The sequence below is a fragment of the Aquarana catesbeiana genome, linkage group LG08 (assembly GCF_042186555.1).
Source record: "Aquarana catesbeiana isolate 2022-GZ linkage group LG08, ASM4218655v1, whole genome shotgun sequence".
Taxonomy (NCBI): Eukaryota; Metazoa; Chordata; class Amphibia; order Anura; family Ranidae; genus Aquarana; species Aquarana catesbeiana.
Genome location: NC_133331.1, coordinates 286,269,365 through 286,289,176, shown reverse-complemented (window position 1 = coordinate 286,289,176; position 19,812 = coordinate 286,269,365). Strand labels below are relative to the sequence as shown.

The window sequence follows — 19,812 nt, the reverse complement described above, 5'->3', positions numbered from 1 at the left end:
TGCACATTGGGTGTTTAGCAACGATGCGTGAGGCCTAAATGTGACTTGCAAATTGTGAAAAGTAAGAATGCCTTAATGCAAATCAGGGCCAGGGTGGTAAGCAGCATGCAGACAATGCAGCATAATAATTTAGATAAAATTGATCATAAAAGCTTCACAAAAATGGCCTCTTCACAGCCATGTCTCTATCATGCAATCAGGGTAACATGTGGCTACGTTGCAAAGTCTCTATAACCACAGAGAGTCTAGCTGAGAATCACTACTTGAGTAAAACAGGAGAGAACACAAACAGCTAATTGCACATATCCTTATAAACAGCATCCTTCACAGTAAAGTCCAAAGTAGTTCTGATAACACAGGTGAACAGCTGGAGGGATCTCAAGAACCAAGGACGGGGAGGGGGGTCAACCCCCTTAAACTAAAGTATTACCATAGCAATCGGGAGTTACTTCTCACAGTGGTTGGATCTTCCAAAGAGCTGTGTGCTATTGGGCTCTGGCCCAGCTGCCTCCACACTGATTCTGACAGTGGAGAGCCTCTCACCTGGCTGCAGATGACTTGCTCAGCTTGACTGTTGGATAACAGATGTGCTTAACCATACCCTTTAACCCCTATCTTTTTCACCATTACCCCAATAACTAAGACCACACCAAGATTGGGGTAATAAAAGGCCTTAGCAGCCTACTTTATTTAAACAAATAAATCTTTTAAGTAGAAATATAAACATATCAACATTAACTGCAAAAAACAACATCTGTTATACCACCATTAAATATCTCAAGCGTTGGTCTGCGCAATCTCTTAATAATCAAAACATGTCCATAACACACTTGCACTGCGGCCCCATCAAATATATACCATAGGCCTCAAGCCAACAAGCTGGCACAGAGACTAACCAATGACTGCAGTGCCCCATTATCACTTCCCGGCTAACCTCCGTTAACCGGGAACCACCATAAGGACCCATATCAACTTTATGTCCCAAACCAACTCTAACTTTAGTCATTTTCCTTCTTTTGCGCAGACCAACGCCCGCCACAGCACCCAGGAATAACACCTTAATCATGGGTGCCCCTCCACACCCGGAGTGCTCTCTGTATGCCGTCTTGTAGACCTAATGCCCACAAATCTATACCAACCTCATTCAAGTGAACCCCATCCGCTCTCAAATACCTCCATGTCTCAAACTCCAGCTCAAGGTGCCTCACCGCCAAACCCCCATTATTTACCACAAACTTACTCACTGCCCTGTTTATTTTTTTATGGGCCCTATTCACCCCCTCCACCGACCTGGCCATTCTCCATGACATCCTAGCCACCATGTCAGACCAGACAATGATCATGTTAGGGAAGGCTTCCTTTAACTGCCCGACATTGAGTTTGATGTCACGCGTGATATCCACCATGACTCTTATGCCCAAATCGTTGCCTCCTACATGGATGACTAATACGTCCGGGGGCCTGTCTCTTTGTGCATAGCGATGCACTTCCGACACCAATCTACCCCACAACATGCCTGGGATCCCCAACCACTTAATACAGGCCTCCCGCTTGCTAAAACCCAATTGCCTACCCTCCTTGCGGGCGTCCCCTGTCCGTGCCCCCCAGGCCACATAGGAATGGCCCATAATCCATACCATCCCCGTCACTGCATCTGAAAATAGAAGAACACAAAAGAAAACACCATACTGTAAGCCCCGGTTTAGTCCACATTCGCTTGCCACCCCCCCAATTTCCAACACCGTAAGCCCGTATAACCTCCTACAAGTTTACCACCATATGGGGGCGCACGTAAGATCGGAACCTATTAGATTCCCACCTCCCAATTCGCTTAACTGCTTCCACGTCCATACCATTTCTGGCTGCCTCTGTAGCGGCCCCAATCCTAAAGGAGTGGGACGAGAAACCCTTCTCTTCCAGCCCCAACCCCCTAATACATTTATTAAAAACCGTGACAAACTGAAATCTAGACAGGAACTCGCCCCCCTTATGCAGCAATAAGGGGCCCAGTACCGCTGGACGAACCCTCAAAAATTCCCCAACCGCTTTTACCGGGCATAATTGTGATCCCACAATTGGATACACCTCAACCCTTCTCCCTCTACCCATTTGATCAGTCTTTGAGTGCCGTAACCACAACTTCAAACCCTCATCACCCCATGACATCTCCTGATACATCAACCTCCCTTGTGTTTTCTTAGAAGGGCTGACCAGTTCCCCTATCCGAAACGCCCCAAAAAACGCCAATAAAAAGGCCGCCGTAAACAACACAACTTCATAACTGGACGTACACACATAAAACAACTGATTTACGATCCCCTGCAGGATTTCGAATGTCACTGGCCTCCTAGCATCCCGTCGAGACATTGACTTCCTATAACCCTTCATTGCCTGCCGTACCCAAAAATCCTTTGTAAAATCTGGCCTACCTTGTAACTTAAAAAGAAAACCTAAACCAGCTACCCTCTTGTTAACCATTGATGCGGACACACCTTCCTCCATTTTCCTAGCAATATAGTACAGTACCAGCAAACGCACGTCCTGACCGGCTGGATCCTCCCCCAAGCCATCTGTAAACTCGCTCCTCTCCTTCCATACCTTCGTGTACACTGCCCATGTAGCCCCACTCACCGACTTCTTTATCCATCCTGCGATGGTGTCAATGCTATCCTCCCACAGCCATTCGGGACAAGGTACCTCTTGTTGTTCCGCATCCGTCGCCAACTCTCGGAACCTGTCCCACTGGAAGCGAGACAACGCATCAGCAATAACATTTTCAACTCCAGGTAAATGGACAGCATGAACAAATACATTTAGTTGCAGACAGCGCAAGACTAAATGCCGCAGCAGCCTAATCACTGGCGGTGATGACGCCATACTCCTATTAATTACCTGCACCACCCCCATATTGTCGCCATGGAATCGCACCTTCAGATCCCTGAATGATGCACCCCATAGTTCCACTGCCAGCACTACTGGAAATAATTCTAGTAGCACTAGATTCTTTGTGAATCCTGCCTCCACCCATGTCTGAGGCCAAGGCCCAGCGCTCCACTGACCCTGAAAAAATGCCCCAAAACCTGTGGAACCCGCTGCGTCCGTGAACAGTTCCAAGTCAAAATTGCTGACTGGACCCGACATCCAAAACGCCCTACCATTAAAAGACTCCAAAAATGAATGCCACACCCTCAAATCTGCCCTGTGCATTTCGCTTAAACGCACAAAATGTCTTGGCGATTTGATTCCACTCGTGCTGCCGCCAGCCGGTGACTGAACACCCACCCCATTGGTAATATGCGGCATGCAAAATTAAGCTTGCCCAGAACCGATTGCAACGTCCGCAGCTGCACTTTACGCAATCCCAAAAGCCCCGCTATTTCCCTTTTCAGGTCCTCCAATTTATCGTCTAGCAGCCTGCATTCCATCGCGTCCGAATCCAGGACAATGCCCAAAAACGTGATGACCGTGCAAGGTCCCTCCTTTTTATCAGCAGCCAATGGAATGCCAAATTTTTCTGCAATGTGTTCCAGTGTGGCTAGGAGCACAGCGCAGATGCGCGAGGAAGCCGGACCCATACAGAGAAAATCATTGAGGTAATGAATGATAGAATTCACCCCCGACACCTCCCGTACCACCCATTCCACAAATGAGCTGAATTGCTCAAATATCGCGCACGATATCGAGCAACCCATGGTTAGGCATTGGTCCACATAAAATTCATTATCCCAATGACACCCCAATAACCGAAAACTCTCGGGGTGTACCGGCAACAGCCTAAAAGCGGATTCCACATCCGCTTTTGCCATCAAGGCTCCCTTCCCATAGCGCCGTACCCATACCACTGCCGCATCGAATGAAGTGTAAGTCACCGAACACTCCCCTTGATCTATGGCATCATTCACCGACCCCCCTTTTGGGAAGGATAGGTGATGAATAAGCCTAAATTTGCCTGGTTCCTTTTTTGGTACCACCCCCAGAGGCGAAAGCACCAAATCCTTAAATGGCGCCTCTGGGAACAGATCGCCCATGCATCCCAATGCAACTTCCTTCCTCAGTTTTTCCGTAACTACTTCCGGATGTTGCATTGCAGACCTTAAATTGGGCGACACCAGGGGGATAACCGTTAATGAGCATGGGATCCTGAAACCCACCGAAAAACCCTCGTCCAACAATTGGGCGGCTTTCCTGTCTGGATACCTACCTAGAAACGGTCGCATCCTTTCCACTCTCACCGGGGTCCTCCCTTTTGCTTGCAGCCTCTCCTGGACGACCCTTGCCCTGCTTAAAACATCTAGATCCTGGATGAGACCCCCCGCACCCTGAACACTCGTGTTTATACTTACAAGTGGCGCCAAACTTGCAGCTCCCTGTGTTGTATTGCCAGCACAACCCCTTCTTGTTTCCGACCGACTGTCCCTGGGCCAAAGGGCTGCCGGTCCCCCCTTGAAAAAACTGATTGTAGGCCCTCGCCATCGTCATCAATCTCATCCATAAGCTGATGTCCTTATGGTCCCACCGCAATGCCGGCCACACTGCTCTCCGCTGACGAAACTGCTCATCGTACCTCAGCCACGCTGTACCCCCATACACCCTATAAGCTTCCCCAATCGCATCCTGATAACAGAAAAGAGCCGAGCAATGCTCAGGTTGGTTTTCCCCGATGACACTTGCCATAATCGCAAACGCCTGCAACCAGTTGGCAAATGTTCTCGGGATCAAGCGGTACCTCCTCTTCTCCTCATCCTCCTTTTTGGAGTCATCCGGCTTCATCCTATCCAGGTTGAATTTTTCCAGCGGTAGCAGCGAAAAAATTTCCACGTACTCACCTTTCCACAACTTCTCACGCACCTCCTGCTTCAAATGCGACCCTAACGGTCCCTCATAGCACACATATACCTCACATTTTGCGGCGTCAGCCAACCTGGTTATGTTTTGCCTACCTGCAGCCTCAACCACCGCCGCCGTTTTTGCCGTCCCTTGTGTGCTCTCACTCACCGACTCCACTGCCGTGGGTGAGGCCACCACTCCTGTGACCACCGTCCCTGCTGCCGCCATTCCTGATGCCCCAGCCCCCCCGGCCGGCGGTATCCAAGATGCCACCGGTCCTGCGGGAGCCTCAAATCTTTTTACCAGTTCCTTTATGCCTGCCAAGAAACCCATTAAACCAGAGGTCTCCCCGCCTCCCTCTGTTCCCTCTACACTAGGAACCGCACTCGTACCTACCCCCCTGGGCCCCGCACCGCTAGGCAGGCCTAAATTAAGTAATGTAACATGTGACTCACCAGGCTGCCGACCTTCTGGTGTCCACCGCTGCTGTTCTCCTGGACAGTGGGTTCGGCTCCTCCTCTGACCCGGACCACTCTTGGGCCGCATGGCGCTCCTCCACTTCCTCCTCTGACGATGAGGGCCCACCCGGCCTGGACACCGTGGCTGCCGCCGGCGTTGTACCTTGCCGTCCCCACCTCCGCATCACTCAGGCCATCCGACTTCTGCTTTGCTTTTCCTGGGCTGGTGTTCTGCACCACAGCCCTGCTGTTGCTCGGGTTAGCTGCCCTAACAGGCCGACCCCGATCGCTCCTCCTATGATCCCCTGCCGCGGAACCTGCAGGCCCAGGTAATCCCTCCATGTGCTCTTCTATGTGCCTCCTCGTCACTTCTTCTGGGGGCGGGGCTTGCGCTCACCTCCGCTCTCGTTCTAGGCCGCACTGCTGCTCCATAAGCCTCTCTTCTCCCGGTTCGCTGTGCTGAGGACCCCCTCGCGCATCCGCTTGCTTCACCCGCCATCCGCTTCGCCGGCGGGCCCACCGGGAGTCCGACTGGACCCCTAGGCTGCCGCTGATCCGACTTCCGCTGCTCAGGAGAGAACCGATCGGGTGGCCGTGACCGCTGCGCCCTGCTAGTGCTGATTTCACCCCCGCTCGGAGCAGGCCCCGCTCTCTGGATGGCCTCCGCAATCGTCTCCTGTAGCCAGGCCGCCCCTCTCACTGCCGCTTCTGCCTTAAGCTGCTCCATCAGTTGCTCCATGTCACGTACCTGACGGTAGAGCCTGACGTGCAGGGAACGGCCTCTCTTGCTCCTCTGATTCTGGCCCCCTGATAGAGTAGACAGGAGGAGCAGAAGTGCAGAGTCACACAAGTGCCAAACAGTTCGTCTTCACTGTAATGTGGAACAGCGGCAGGTGGCACGGTGCTGGAGCAGGGTTCTCCAATGAGCGGAAGATGCAGGTCGGGCAAGCCGGGTCAAACACTGGCAGGAACGTCAAGAACAGAAGCGGAGGCAGGTGCGTAGTCTGGATGCAGGCAGGGTCGGCAACGGGCTGGCAGCGTGGTAGTAGAAGGAGCAGGCAGATGCGAAGTCAGAACAAGCCGGGTCAGATGCAGGCAGCAGGTAGCAGAGTCAGAGGCAAGCCGGGTCGGTAAACAGGTGCAGGTATCACGGGTAAAGCAGGCAGGAACACACGGGAACGCTGTAGAATGGACAGCACTGGATGCAAGCACAGACCAGGTTTAAATAGCCCCTTGGTAATGTGCACACAGGTGAACCGAAGGTGTTCTGACAGAGGCTGAGGTCACAGGTCGACTTCTCCGTCGGCCATCTTGAGTACTGGCTAGTCTTCCCTGACAGACTGAGGTCACAGGTCGACCTCTCCTTCGGCCATCTTGAGTACTGGCTAGTCTTCCCTGACAAGCTGAGGTCACAGGTCGACTTCTCCTTCGGCCATCTTGAGTACTGGCTGGTCTTCCCTGACATTGCCACCCCCTAACGGGCAGCCTCCGGATGCCCAATCTGGCTACTTTGTCAGGATAGGTCCTCCTTAAAGGTTCGGATCAGTTCTTGGGCATGAATGTTGGTTTCAGGTTCCCACGAATTGTCTTCAGGACCGTAACCCCTCCACTTAATAAGATATTGAACTTGACCTCTCCTTCTCCTGCAATCTAAAATCTCCTCTATTTCAAATTCCTCTTCGCCATCTACCACCACAGGTTCGGGTGGCTCTGTATTCCGATCCGGAAAAGAGTTGGGGATGGCGGGCTTCAGTAAGGTTATATGAAACACCGGGTGGATCCTGAAGGTCTCCGGTAAATCCAGCTCATAGGCAACATCGTTAATTCGTCTCTTTACAGGAAACGGTCCCACGAATCTGGGGCCTAATTTCCTTGAAGGACAGGTTAGTCTCAGATTTGTTGTGGCTAACCAGACTTGGTCCCCCGGGTTCAGGATCAGGTCCCCTCTTCTCTTCTTATCGAAGATCTGTTTGTTATAAGCTTGAGTCTTGGCCATTGTCTCTTGTAGCAGCTTGTTGTTGGATCTAAAGAAATCCAATGTTTCAAGTACAGCGGGTACCGGGCATTCAGGAATGTTATTAAACAGAAAGGACGGATGAAAACCGTAGTTTGCGAAGAAGGGAGATTGTTTCATGGCTGAATGAGAAGAATTATTGTAGGCAAACTCGGCTAAGGGAAGTAAGGACACCCAATCGTCTTGTGAAAAGGAGGAGAAGCAACGCAGATATTGTTCCAGTGTCTGGTTGGTCCTTTCTGTCTGACCATTAGTCTGCGGATGATAGGCTGAAGAGAATGAAAGTTCAATACCCAAGGATTCACACAAGGATCTCCAGAATCTGGAGGTGAACTGAACCCCTCTGTCTGAGACGATGTTAGCCGGAACCCCATGGAGTCTTATAACCTCTCTGATGAAGATCCGTGCCGTCTCTTGTGCAGAAGGGGTGCCCTTCATAGGAATGAAGTGGGCCATCTTGGACAATCGATCAACGATTACAAAGATAGTACTGTATCCCTCGGATGGGGGCAGTTCCACAATGAAGTCAATTGAAATCATTCTCCATGGTCTGTTCGGGACAGGTAATGGCTTCAACAGACCCCAGGCCCTGGATTTGCCGTTCTTATTACGGATGCAGGTGGTGCACGATTCCACATATCTCCTACAGTCTCTTGCCACCCCCGGCCACCAGAAGGTTCGCTGCACCAATTCAGCAGTCTTGCTGACCCCAAAGTGTCCTGCCAGCACGTGGTCATGGCACATGCTCAACGTGGTAGTTCGGAGATCCTCTGACACGAAGACCTTATCATTATACCAGAGTAGCCCTTCCTGTGTCCGTAAAGTGATCCCAGATGGTGTAGAACTCCTCACAGAGGCTTGTTTAATCTGCGTCATTAAGTCCCCTTGTAGGAGAAGGAAATTTCCCGAGGACAGGATCGTATCCGGGGGAGAGATGTCTTGGGATTTGCTGAACATGCGTGATAGCGCATCTGGCTTTATGTTCTTGGATCCAGGTCTGTATGTCAGATGGAAGGTAAATCTCAAAAAGAAAAGTGCCCACCTGGCCTGGCGAGGTCTCAATCTCTTTGCTGTTCTTAGATATTCGAGATTCTTGTGATCTGTGTAGATTAAAATTGGATGTGCTGCTCCCTCGAGAAGGTATCTCCATTCTTCTAATGCTGCCTTAATTGCTAAAAGTTCGCGATCCCCAACGTCGTAATTCTTCTCCGCGCTAGACAGTTTACGCGAGAAGAACGCAACTGGGTGCAACAGGGCCTTGGGGCCCTGTCTTTGGGACAAGATAGCTCCCACCGCAGTTTCTGAGGCGTCCACTTCTAAGACATACGGTAAGGCCGAGTCTGGGTGCTTCAAGACGGGTGCGGATGTGAAAAACCTCTTCAGCGTTTCAAAGGCAGACTGAGCCTCTGGAGACCAGCGGAATCGGGACCCCTGTTTGGTAAGCTGTGTAATGGGGGCAATGATTGCTGAGAACCCCCGAATAAATTTTCGATAAAAGTTTGCAAAGCCTATGAAACGTTGAATACCTTTCTTGTCACATGGAGGAGGCCAGTCCAGGATAGCCGTTACCTTCTGGGGATCCATCCGGATACCTTCGGTGGAAATGATCAGCCCCAGAAATTGGATACTCTGGCGTTCAAACTCGCACTTCTCGGGTTTGGCATATAATCCGTGTTGTCGAAGGCGGGTAAATACACTTCTCACGTGTCTGCGGTGGTGTTCTAGGGAGGAAGAAAAAATTAGCATATCATCAAGGTATACAATGACAAATAAGTCCAGGAAGTCTCCGAGAACATCATTAATGAAATGCTGGAAGGTAGCCGGAGAGTTGCAGAGCCCGAAGGGCATCACAAGATACTCGTAATGCCCAAATCATGTGCGGAAAGCAGTCTTCCACTCATCTCCCTCCCGAATTCGCACTAAATTATAGGCGCCCCGAAGATCCAATTTTGTAAATATGGTAGCGGAACCAAGTCTTTGAAAAAGTTCAGGAACTAATGGAAGTGGGTAACGGTTCTTCACCGTCACCTTGTTAAGTTCACGATAGTCCACACAGGGCCTTAACGACTGATCCTTCTTCTGGACGAAGAAAATCCCCGCCCCAGCTGGAGACGTGGAAGGGCGGATGAAGCCTTTCCTGAGATTGTCATTGATATAGTCCTTCAGTGCCACCAGCTCGCTTTCAGACAGAGGGAAAATCCTCCCAAAGGGAACTTCGGCTCCGGGGAGTAGCTCTATAGGGCAGTCATAGGGCCGATGAGGTGGGAGGGTCTCTGCCCCCTTCTTACTAAACACGTCTAGGAAGCTGTGGTAGGCTGGAGGCACAAGCTGACTGGTTTCAGAGTCCGTATCTAGGCACAGCAGAGCGGGAACATCACAGGAGGTCTGTAGGCAGTGCTGGGTGCAGTAAGAGGAGACAGAGTTAATGCTTCCTTTAGACCAGTCGATATGGGGATCGTGGGCCTTCAACCAAGGTATACCGAGGATAACTGGGAACAGAGGGGAAGCGATGGCGTCTAGTCGTAGCAGTTCTCGGTGGTCCTGGGACATGATGGTCAGCAGAGGAATGGTTTCGTGAGTGACTGCTCCGGACTTAATGGTGGAACCATCGGCCAAGTGAACCGAGAGCTTCTGTGCTTTAGGCTGCAGGGGGATATGATGTTCGGCAGCAAAGGACAAGTCCACAAAGCAGCTGCAGGCTCCGGAATCAATTATGGCGGTAGTCTGAAGAGTCCTTCCTGGCAGCTGTAGAGAAATGGGAATAGTAAAGTGAGCGGAGTTGCTAAGCGAGCTTGGGGTTAGCGAGGCAGAAGTAGTGAAGAGAGACTTACGAGGTTTCACTGGGCAGGACCTCACGTAATGTCCGGATCCCCCGCAGTATAAGCATAAGTTCTGTTGGCGGTGGCGTTGTCGTTCTTCAACAGTAAGAGAGGGCCGCAGCAGGCCGAGTTGCATAGGTTCCGGTGCGTCAGGAGCCGGAGTGGCTGGAGCAGGTGGAGCGGGATAGGACGAGCTGGGTACCCGAGGTAACATCCACACTGGACAGGATGGAGTGGACGCTCTCTCTAGTCTTCGTTCTCTCAGCCGGTGATCGATCTGGATGGATAGATCAATCAGAGTTTCTAAGGTAGGGGGTACCCCTACCCGCGCTAACTCATCTTTGAGTGGTTCGGAGAGGCCCATACGAAATTGGTATCGTAGGGCGGCGTTGTTCCAGTTTGTGTCAAATGCCCATCGTCGAAATTCAGAGACGTAGTCTTCCACCGCCCTACGACCCTGTTGAAGTGCATGAAGGGCCGCTTCAGCTGAAGCTGTCTGCTGAGGATCTTCGTACAGCTGGGCCATGGCACTGAAGAAAGAGGTTAAGTCGGATAAGCATTCGGCCTTCTGTTCCAGAAAGCGGTGGGCCCAGGACTGTGGCTCCCCTTGTAGCAGGGAGATTACAAAGCCGACCTTGGTAGCTTCTAAGGAGAATGTGCGGGGTTGAAGGGCAAAATACAGTTCACATGCGTTCCGAAACGCTCTAAACTTTCTGCGTTCACCCAGGAACCAGTCTGGGGTAGGTACCCTGGGCTCAGGTGGGAGCATGACCACGGCAGGAGCAGGAGAAGATCCCTGAGAGGAGGCTGATGCTGAAGGTGGACCCTGCGGAGTTGCAGCACCTGTCAGGGTCTGTAGGCGTCCCTCTAGCTGAGTGTAGCCCTGCTGTAGGTCTTTGACGGCTTGTGCCAAGCCGGCCAGGTGCTGGCAAAGTTCATCCATAGGAGAGGGTCCCTGCGCAGGCTCAGACATGGCTGTCCGTTACTGTCACGTACCTGACAGTAGAGCCTGACGTGCAGGGAACGGCCTCTCTTGCTCCTCTGATTCTGGCCCCCTGATAGAGTAGACAGGAGGAGCAGAAGTGCAGAGTTGCACAAGTGCCAAACAGTTCGTCTTCACTGTAATGTGGAACAGCGGCAGGTGGCACGGTGCTGGAGCAGGGTTCTCCAATGAGCGGAAGATGCAGGTCGGGCAAGCCGGGTCAAACACTGGCAGGAACGTCAGGAACAGAAGCGGAGTCAGGTGCGTAGTCTGGATGCAGGCAGGGTCGGCAATGGGCTGGCAGCGTGGTAGTAGAAGGAGCAGGCAGATGCGAAGTCAGAACAAGCCGGGTCAGATGCAGGCAGCAGGTAGCAGAGTCAGAGGCAAGCCGGGTCGGTAAACAGGTGCAGGTATCACGGGTAAAGCAGGCAGGAACACACGGGAACGCTGTAGAATGGACAGCACTGGATGCAAGCACAGACCAGGTTTAAATAGCCCCTTGGTAATGTGCACACAGGTGAACCGAAGGTGTTCTGAAAGAGGCTGAGGTCACAGGTCGACTTCTCCGTCGGCCATCTTGAGTACTGGCTGGTCTTCCCTGACACTCCATCTCTGCCATCCTGCTCTGAACTTTCCTCCACTCTACTGTTACTCCCCCAGGGCGGGATTACCAATTTAAGGCATCCCTTAATACCTCCCCCTCGGCTAACTCCAACCCCTCCTACCAGCTTAGTTAACCCTACTGCTCCAAAAGTCATGCACGCCCTGCACCTAGGCATTACATGCTGCTGTTCCGGGCTCTCCTATCTCTGCCTCATCAGGTGTGGTCTCCCTGCTGAGGGGGAGAAGCAGAAACAGTTATCTATACTGGGCAATCCAACAGCTTTTCATTGGACCATTACGAAGCACAATAACGTCTTCCTTAAATAGAAGGAATCCCTGTTCCTCACATTCATCACAGGTCCGAAGAAAACGTATTTCCCTTCATTAAAAAATAGTGGGCACAGCAGTGAAATGATTCCTTTATGCCCAATTGGCTAAAAGAAAACCCAGAGCTACAGGTGAATAGTACAGATGGAGCCCAATATTATGAAGCCATTTATTATAGAGCAGTCTATCCAACTGTCCATCTAGAGCCTCTGGTTTATTGACCGGATACATCCTAAATATAGAACCATTTATCCAACTGTCCATCCAGAGCCTTTGGTTCTACTTATCAACATTACATTCATCTCTTTGCGATGTGTAGAATAGTGCCGCAGCAATAATGACATTTTTTTAGTGGAAAAAATGTAATTCAAACTTGCTCGCAGCTGTAATGTATTGCCAACTCACGCCAATAAACAGTAGATTAAAATCCAGGGGAAAAAATGGCATAGGACCCCCCTAGTCCATACCAGGCCCTTCGGGTCTGGTATGGATATTAAGAGAAACTCCTCGCCACAATTGAAAAATAAATCCATACCAGACTCTTATCCGAGCATGCAGCCTGGAGGTCAGGATAGGGGGGACATACCAGACCACATTCTCTCAAGATGGGGGGGTGGGTGCTTTGGGGCACGGAAGGCTTTGCGCCCCCCTACCCCAAAGCACCTTGTCCCAATTTTTATTTTACAATAAAGAATTGGAACAACTTATATACACTCCAGTATATACAGATATCTCTTCCTCCAGCACAACTCTTACTGCAGACCATTACTCCTCAGCTCCTCCAGCACTCTACTTGCTTAAAGAGGGAGTCCACCTAAAAAAAAATATTAAAAGCCAGTAGCTACAAATACTGCAGCTGCTGACTTTTAATAAATGGCCACTTACCTGTCCCAGGGTCTAGCGATGTCGGCAGCCGACGCCTTCTGAAAAGCGGAAGTTCCATTTTTGTGTGGAACTCCGCTTTAAGCTCCCAGGCACAGCTAGCAGCGAATGGTTATGTCTGACACTGGCTCAGCCAGGCCTTAGCAACTGACTTTTGCAGGCAGGGACTGTGGGCCCCTTTTTAGTGTGGTATAGAACTGTATTATATATACTATACGGACTGCATTATATACTCTGAACTGTATTATATATATACTACACTAACTTCACTGTATACTCTGAACTGTATTATATACAATGGGGACGGAAAGTATTCAGACCCCCTTAAATTTTTCACTCTTTGTTATATTGCAGCTAATTTCCAAAATCGTTTAAGTAAATTTTTTTTCCCTCATTAATGTACACACAACACCCCATATTGACAGAAAAACAGAATTGTTGACATGTTTGCAAATTTATTAAAAAAAGAAAAACTGAGGGGGGCGCTCGTGAGCAGCGAACGAAGATGGCCACATCCTAGCCTCGCTCCTCACCGCCCGGACACATTGACCTCGTAATACGCTAAGTAAGAGGGTCCCCCGCCACCACCCGCTGACTCCCGCAGCTGCCAAGCATCCAGTGGAGTGAATGGCAATGCTCACGCGAGCATCCAGCTCAAGATTTGCAGACCGCACACTGCCTGGGGCCTCCCCGCCGGACGCCATGTTTGAAGCCCCGGCCTCAAGTCCGGACCCCTTCTCCCAGCTCACACGTGAGGATCTAGAACGGTCTCCCGCTGTCAGCGGGGACCCGCTCCAGCAGCCGTCACTGCGGGATGCTGATCTCCTCTCCCGCTTCAAGATTATGCTGCAGGCAGAGCTTTCAACAGCAACCACCAAGCTGGCTACCCACCTCACTAAAGAGATCAGGGAGCTCGGCTCCCGCACCAATGACCTGGAAGACAAGATGGATGCCGAGGCTACTATTCTAGAAAACCACGAGCAGGACATCTCTGATATCAAGAAAGAACTAGATGTAGCTCTACTACGCCTGGAGGATTTTGAGAACAGGGCCCGCAGGGGTAATCTGCTCTTGCAGGGCATCCCCAAAACGGTCATGGACCTCACCCCCACTGCCACGGGCCTGTTCCAGTAGCCTTTTCCAGCCATCCTCATTGACAGGCTGGAATTTGACCGCATCCATCAGTCACTCGGCCCCAAGAAATCAGAGGGACCCCCCTATGACATCATTATAAAGTTCACCTATTACCGCACCAAGGAAACCCTCCTTTGCGCTGCCTGGGACAAGCCCAATCTTACGTCCCAGGGATACCACTACCAAGTTTTTGCAGATCTTTCTCAGTCCACAATTGTGAAAAGGAGACAGATGAAGCCTTACACCTCAGCTCTCCAGTCGCATCAAATTCGGTACCGCTGGGGCTTCCCCTTCAAGCTCTCCTTCTCATACAATGGTCGCAGCCACACGCTGACCTCGCCAGACGAAGCACAGTCCGTCCTGGACTCTCTCTAACTGCTACCATCTGGTAAAAAAACCCAAAGCCCAACTGGATCAACCCCCCCTCAGCTCTCTGCTAACCTCCCGGGTCACGCGTGGGAAAAGGTCAAAGGGCCAAGACGCCCTCCCGCTCTGTCTATGGCTGGCTCCCAACGTTCTGATCCAGGATGACCTCTGAAACCATGAGTCCTGTCTCCCCCTTTGGTCCTCCGGACCTTTTTGTATTTCACCAACCATCTCCCATAAGTAATGGTTGGATCGAACCCCCCCTCGATATTGGCTTTTGACTTTCCCTATTCACATACGCCCAATGATAGCCATGCTTGGGTTGGGTTATGTGCCCTCCTTCCCACCACCAGCCTGCCTTGACCCAACCTGTTGGTGCGGACTTTGATGTCACCCCCTCACCATCCTTGTTTATGACTGCCCTCCTCTTCTACACGCTCTGATTGGAGATCCCTGAGCTCTTTCTTTTGCTTTTGTACCCTGTTAGACTTAATTGTGCTGCTCCGGGACTTTCTGAACGCATAGTCATAATCCAAGATATGCAGCACCTGACTTTTATTGCCACTTACCACCCAAATTACCTCCAAGACCTCCACTCTGGACTTCCATGTTGTATTAACATCAAACGCTACATCACATCCAGAACTCCACTGTTTCATTTGAATTACAGGGTTCTTCCCCGTTCCCCGTCCCCTTAAGCATATGGTCCTGAAGATGCATGGTACATGGGAGCCCACCACGCTCCTCCCCCCTCTTTCCCTTCCACCGCCCCCTCCCCCTTTTTTTTTCACCTCCCTCCCTTTTACTCTCCTGCCTCTCCCTCCCTTTCCCCACCCCTCCCCCCTCTCCCCCTCTTTCCCTCCCCCTGTCTCTTGTGGTCCTGACCCTCCCCTCGCTACCTCCTGCATGCTCTTGTCTGAGCTTTAACCGGCAATGCTTCTGTCCTTTATCTTATCGGAGGTCTACGGTGGCCCGCCCCCGCCAGCAATAGCAGCTGGTGGCCGGCCCCGGGAGGCTTCTAGATGGACCCCATAACAGAGCCCCCTGGCCGGATGGCTGGAGGTTAGCCTCACTGTATGAGGTACATCGCCAGTGTTATTTACAAGTTATGTTTAATACTGTTTTCAGGTAATACTGAATTATATGTTTATGTAGTACTTAATTGCTGTGACTCATTTCCAGGTTGATAATTAATGTCCAGCCTCTTTTACTAGTTTAATTGGGCTCTCTGGGGGCCCGCTTCCTGGTGGCGCTTAAGCCTGGTGGCGGGCTTCAGGGGATCCCTTGACGGACTTTAGGCCTGATACCCCAGGCTGGCTGACTGGAGTCCGGTCTCGCTGTATGACCCGAATCTCAGGGGTTGCTTATTTCATTTGTGTTCTTTATTGATATGTAACAATTCTATGTTTAAAGTTCAATTGGCAATCCCTCATTGTAACTTATCCTCGGATTGGCAACTAGCACCTGTAATCTTGCTTTACCTCAATAGTTGGGACCCCTCCTCCTTTTTAAAGGAAATTTAAAAAAAAATTCATTTGGTTGACTCAGCCAGTGATCCCCTCCCCCCCTCTTCCCAGCACCCCCCTCTTCTTGCTAAATTTTGAGCTATCAAGACCTAGAATGGCCATGTGTCCGGCGGTCTGCTACTCCAGGGCACGTTAAATGGCCAGAATGTAACCCTAGTTGGGTACTATGCCCCCAACCTCTTCCAACATAAGTTTTTCTCCCACCTTCTTAAGGTCGTGTCCCAACACAGCTCCGTGACCCTTATCTTGATGGGTGACACGAACGTAGCTCTGGACCACTCGGTGGACAGGAAATACTCATCCGGATCCCCCCTCTGATGACTCGGTCATGGAGGAACAGATAAGATCTCTTGTACAATCCCATGGCTTGGTAGATGCCTGGAGGGAGCTCCATCCCCGTGATCGCGACTTCACCTACTACTCTAGCCTGCACGATAGCTTTTGTAGGATCGACCACGTTTTCATTCCTCTACGCCACATCTCCAATATCCATAAAATTACGATCCCCCTTCCGTGTGGTCGGTTCATGACCCTATCGTTTTTTTATTCACCCTCTCAGGCCTGACACGCCCTACCTTTCAATGGCAATTAAATGACTCACTCCTTGCATCACAAGAAGCCCTCCTTGAGATCCATACACGACTCCAAACTTTCTTTAAGGAAAATGTAGGCGCCGTGTCTTCGCCCATCTCTCTTTGGGAGGCCCACAAGGCTACCATGAGAGGTCACTGTATGCAACTGGCATCCTCCCGCAAACGCCATAAGGAAAATCGGACCTGGGAACTTGCAGTTCTTTTAGCCTCCGCTAATGCGGAGTGGAAATCCCACCCCTCGCTAGCAAACAGGAAAGCTAGGGACACCCTTGCAGCCGAATTAGACTTGTTGGCCTCCGACCGAGCCGAGAGGGCCCTACGGTAGACTAAACATAAATTTTATTCCTGCGCAAATAAACCAGGTGCAATGCTGGCTAAGAAACTCAATGCTACATCTTGCAGCCATAAACCTATCTGCCTTCGTACTGCCAACAGAGACCTCACTTCGGATCCGAACAGTCACTGCGGCCCTGGCAGACTTCCTAGCCTCGCTTTATAGCAAACCTTCCCCCTTCCCTCTTAATCTCGCGGACGACTTCTTCCGTGATCTTCATCTTCCGCCTCTCTCCTCAGCAGCCTGTGCGACTCTTAATGCTGACATTACTGAACTGGAGGTGGCTCAGGCCATCAAGGGTATTCGTGTTTTGAAGGCCCTGGGCCCAGATGGCTTCACCGGACTATACTACCGCAAGTTTTCTCCCCTCTTGCTCCCCCATCTGACGGCCTACTTCAACTGCATGAAACAAGGTGCGCTGCCCTCCCCGGACTCATTACGAGCTCACATCTCCATGATCCCTAAGACCACAGAGGAGGCTTACGAACCCCAGGCGTTTTGCCCAATTTCCCTATTAAATGAGGATGTGAAACTTTTGGGGAAAATCCTATGCTTTCGCATTAACAAATACTTGCGCTCCTTGGTTCACAGAGACCAGGTGGGCTTCGTACCTGGCCGTCAGGTGGGGGACAATGTCCGGAAGGTTGTCCACCTGATCACCCTACTACAGCAACGCAAAATCCCCGGCTTTCTCCTTTCTCTTGACATATATAAAGCTTTCGATACCCTCTCATGGGACTATCTACGTTACGTGCTACAACGTTGGGGCTTTGGCGACTCGATCCTGTCATGGTTGATTGCCCTTTACTCAACCCCCTCTGCCTCAGTTCGTTATGCTGGTTGCCTCTCGCCCTCTTTTCCTATCTCTAGGGGAACGAGGCAGGGCTGCCCTCTATCTCCGGTCCTCTTTGTTCTTGCCCTCGAAGCACTAGCTATTGCCCTTAGGGCAGACCCTAATATCACGGGCATCCCTTATGCAGGTGACAACTATAAATTGAATATGTTCGCTGATGATGCCCTCCTTACCCTCACCAACCCCATCATCACCCTACCAAATCTCCATGCCCTTCTAACCCGCTTTTCAACTATCTCCGGCCTCCGTATTAACCCACACAAAACTACCGCCCTGAACGTTACTCTCCCAGGCCCCCTAGTCTTACATCTCCAATCTTCCTTCCCTTACCACTGGGCAAGCTCCTCCCATGACTACTTGGGCGTCAAGTTGACCCCCTCTTATGCTTCCCTTTTCTCCGCCAACTACTACCCACTCTTGCACACAATCACGGCTCTCATGACATCTTGGCGATTCCCTACTTTATCCTGGATCGGCCGTATCCATGCGGGCAAGATGACCATTCTTCCAAAGATTCTTTATTTTTTCGAACCCTTCCTGTCCGGGTCCCTGTCTTCTATCTGCGGCTACTTAAGAACAGACTTCTCGCATTTATATGGGCACATAAATGCCCCAGGGTTTCCCGCTCTACGCTTTATGCTCATAGGTTATGGGGTGGGCTGGGCATTCCGACCGTTGCAAAGTATTACCAAGCAGCCCAAATTTCCCAACTCTCCATGCTCCACGCAACTTCTGATTTCCCCCTCTGGGTTCTCCTAAAGGTACCCAATTGCGCACCTGTCCCTATCTCGGCCTTATTATGGCTACCCCCTAAAATGCGCCCACCTTCTGCCAGCCCCCTCATGATACCCAGTCTGAAATTATGGGACTTGATATGATACTCGGGCAAGCTTATGTCCCCATTCTTACTGCTGCTTCCCCTCTTGAATAACTCTATGTTCCCACCAGGCCTAGAACAACCCCACATTTTTTCATGGTGGCCTACCCATGGGTTTTCCCTGGTTCGCCACTTTCTTCATACCTGCGCCTTTCCCTCATGGTCCTCATTTCAAGAGACCCATGAAGCTCCACCTGCCGAACTCTTCCGTTACATCCAACTGCGACACTGGATAACTTCCCTCCGGTGCCTGGGCTCCTTTCCGTATAAAATGACTGCCTTTGAGCACTGCTTTCAACATTGCCCAGGTGCTCATGGCACCATTTCCATGATATACTCCTTACTAACTGCTGGCAACACTTCCACTACCCTTTCCTATGTGCTTAAATGGGAACGCGACCTGTCCCCCATAGATCTAGCAGACTGGAGTAAAGCCTGGTCCAGCATAGCAAAATGCTCCTTTAACACTGCCAAGTTGGAGGCGGCCTATAATGTCCTCCTGCGCTGGTCCTGGGTCCCAGCCTGTATCGCCAAATCAAACCCATCATGCAATGACAGATGCTTTCGAGGTTGTGGGCAACGAGGAGATGAACTGCACACATGGTGGTCTTGCCCCCATCTTGTAGGCTTCTGGTCAAGGGTCTTTGGTCTACTTTCCTCCCTATTTCATGCTCCCTTCCGCATAGACCCCAAATTTTCATTACTCCATTGCCCGCTCCCGGGCCTCTTCTCTCATCAACAAAAACTAGCTACATACTTATTTATTGCCGCCAAACGAACAATAGGGAGGGCTTGGAAGAAACCCTCTATCTCATTCGCAGAGGTGAAGAATTCCTTGACGACCCTCATGATCCACGAGAAAATGTCCAGCGTCCTCCACGACTCCCATGCAAAATTTCTTAAGGTATGGGCCCCGTGGTGGTCCTACACACTCCCCAACCTAAATCCGACTAGTCTAGGTCTGTAAATTCAACTTGAACTAGCCTCCAGCCTGGGGGACCCCTTTTTCCCCCTCCCATTTCCTCTCTTTCTGGGCCTCTCGTCCACTGCACTGTTCTACTCTTATCTCCCTCACTCCTCCCCCCCATTGTTGTATATGTGTTCTTTCCCTTTTTTCTCTTTCTTTTTTCTTCTCGTGTTTGTTTGTCTCCCTCTACCCTGTTTTGCGGACAACTCCGCTCACCCTTGTCTGCCTTAGCCCCTGGGCCTCATGGCTT

The 19,812-nt window shown here is 51.0% G+C and overlaps 1 protein-coding gene across 8 annotated transcripts in view; it reads left to right on the top strand.

The window, feature by feature from the left end:
• LOC141106560 (NACHT, LRR and PYD domains-containing protein 3-like) overlaps nt 1-19,812 on the top strand; it is a 196,570-nt gene that overhangs the window by 51,888 nt on the left and 124,870 nt on the right. The window lies entirely within an intron of this gene.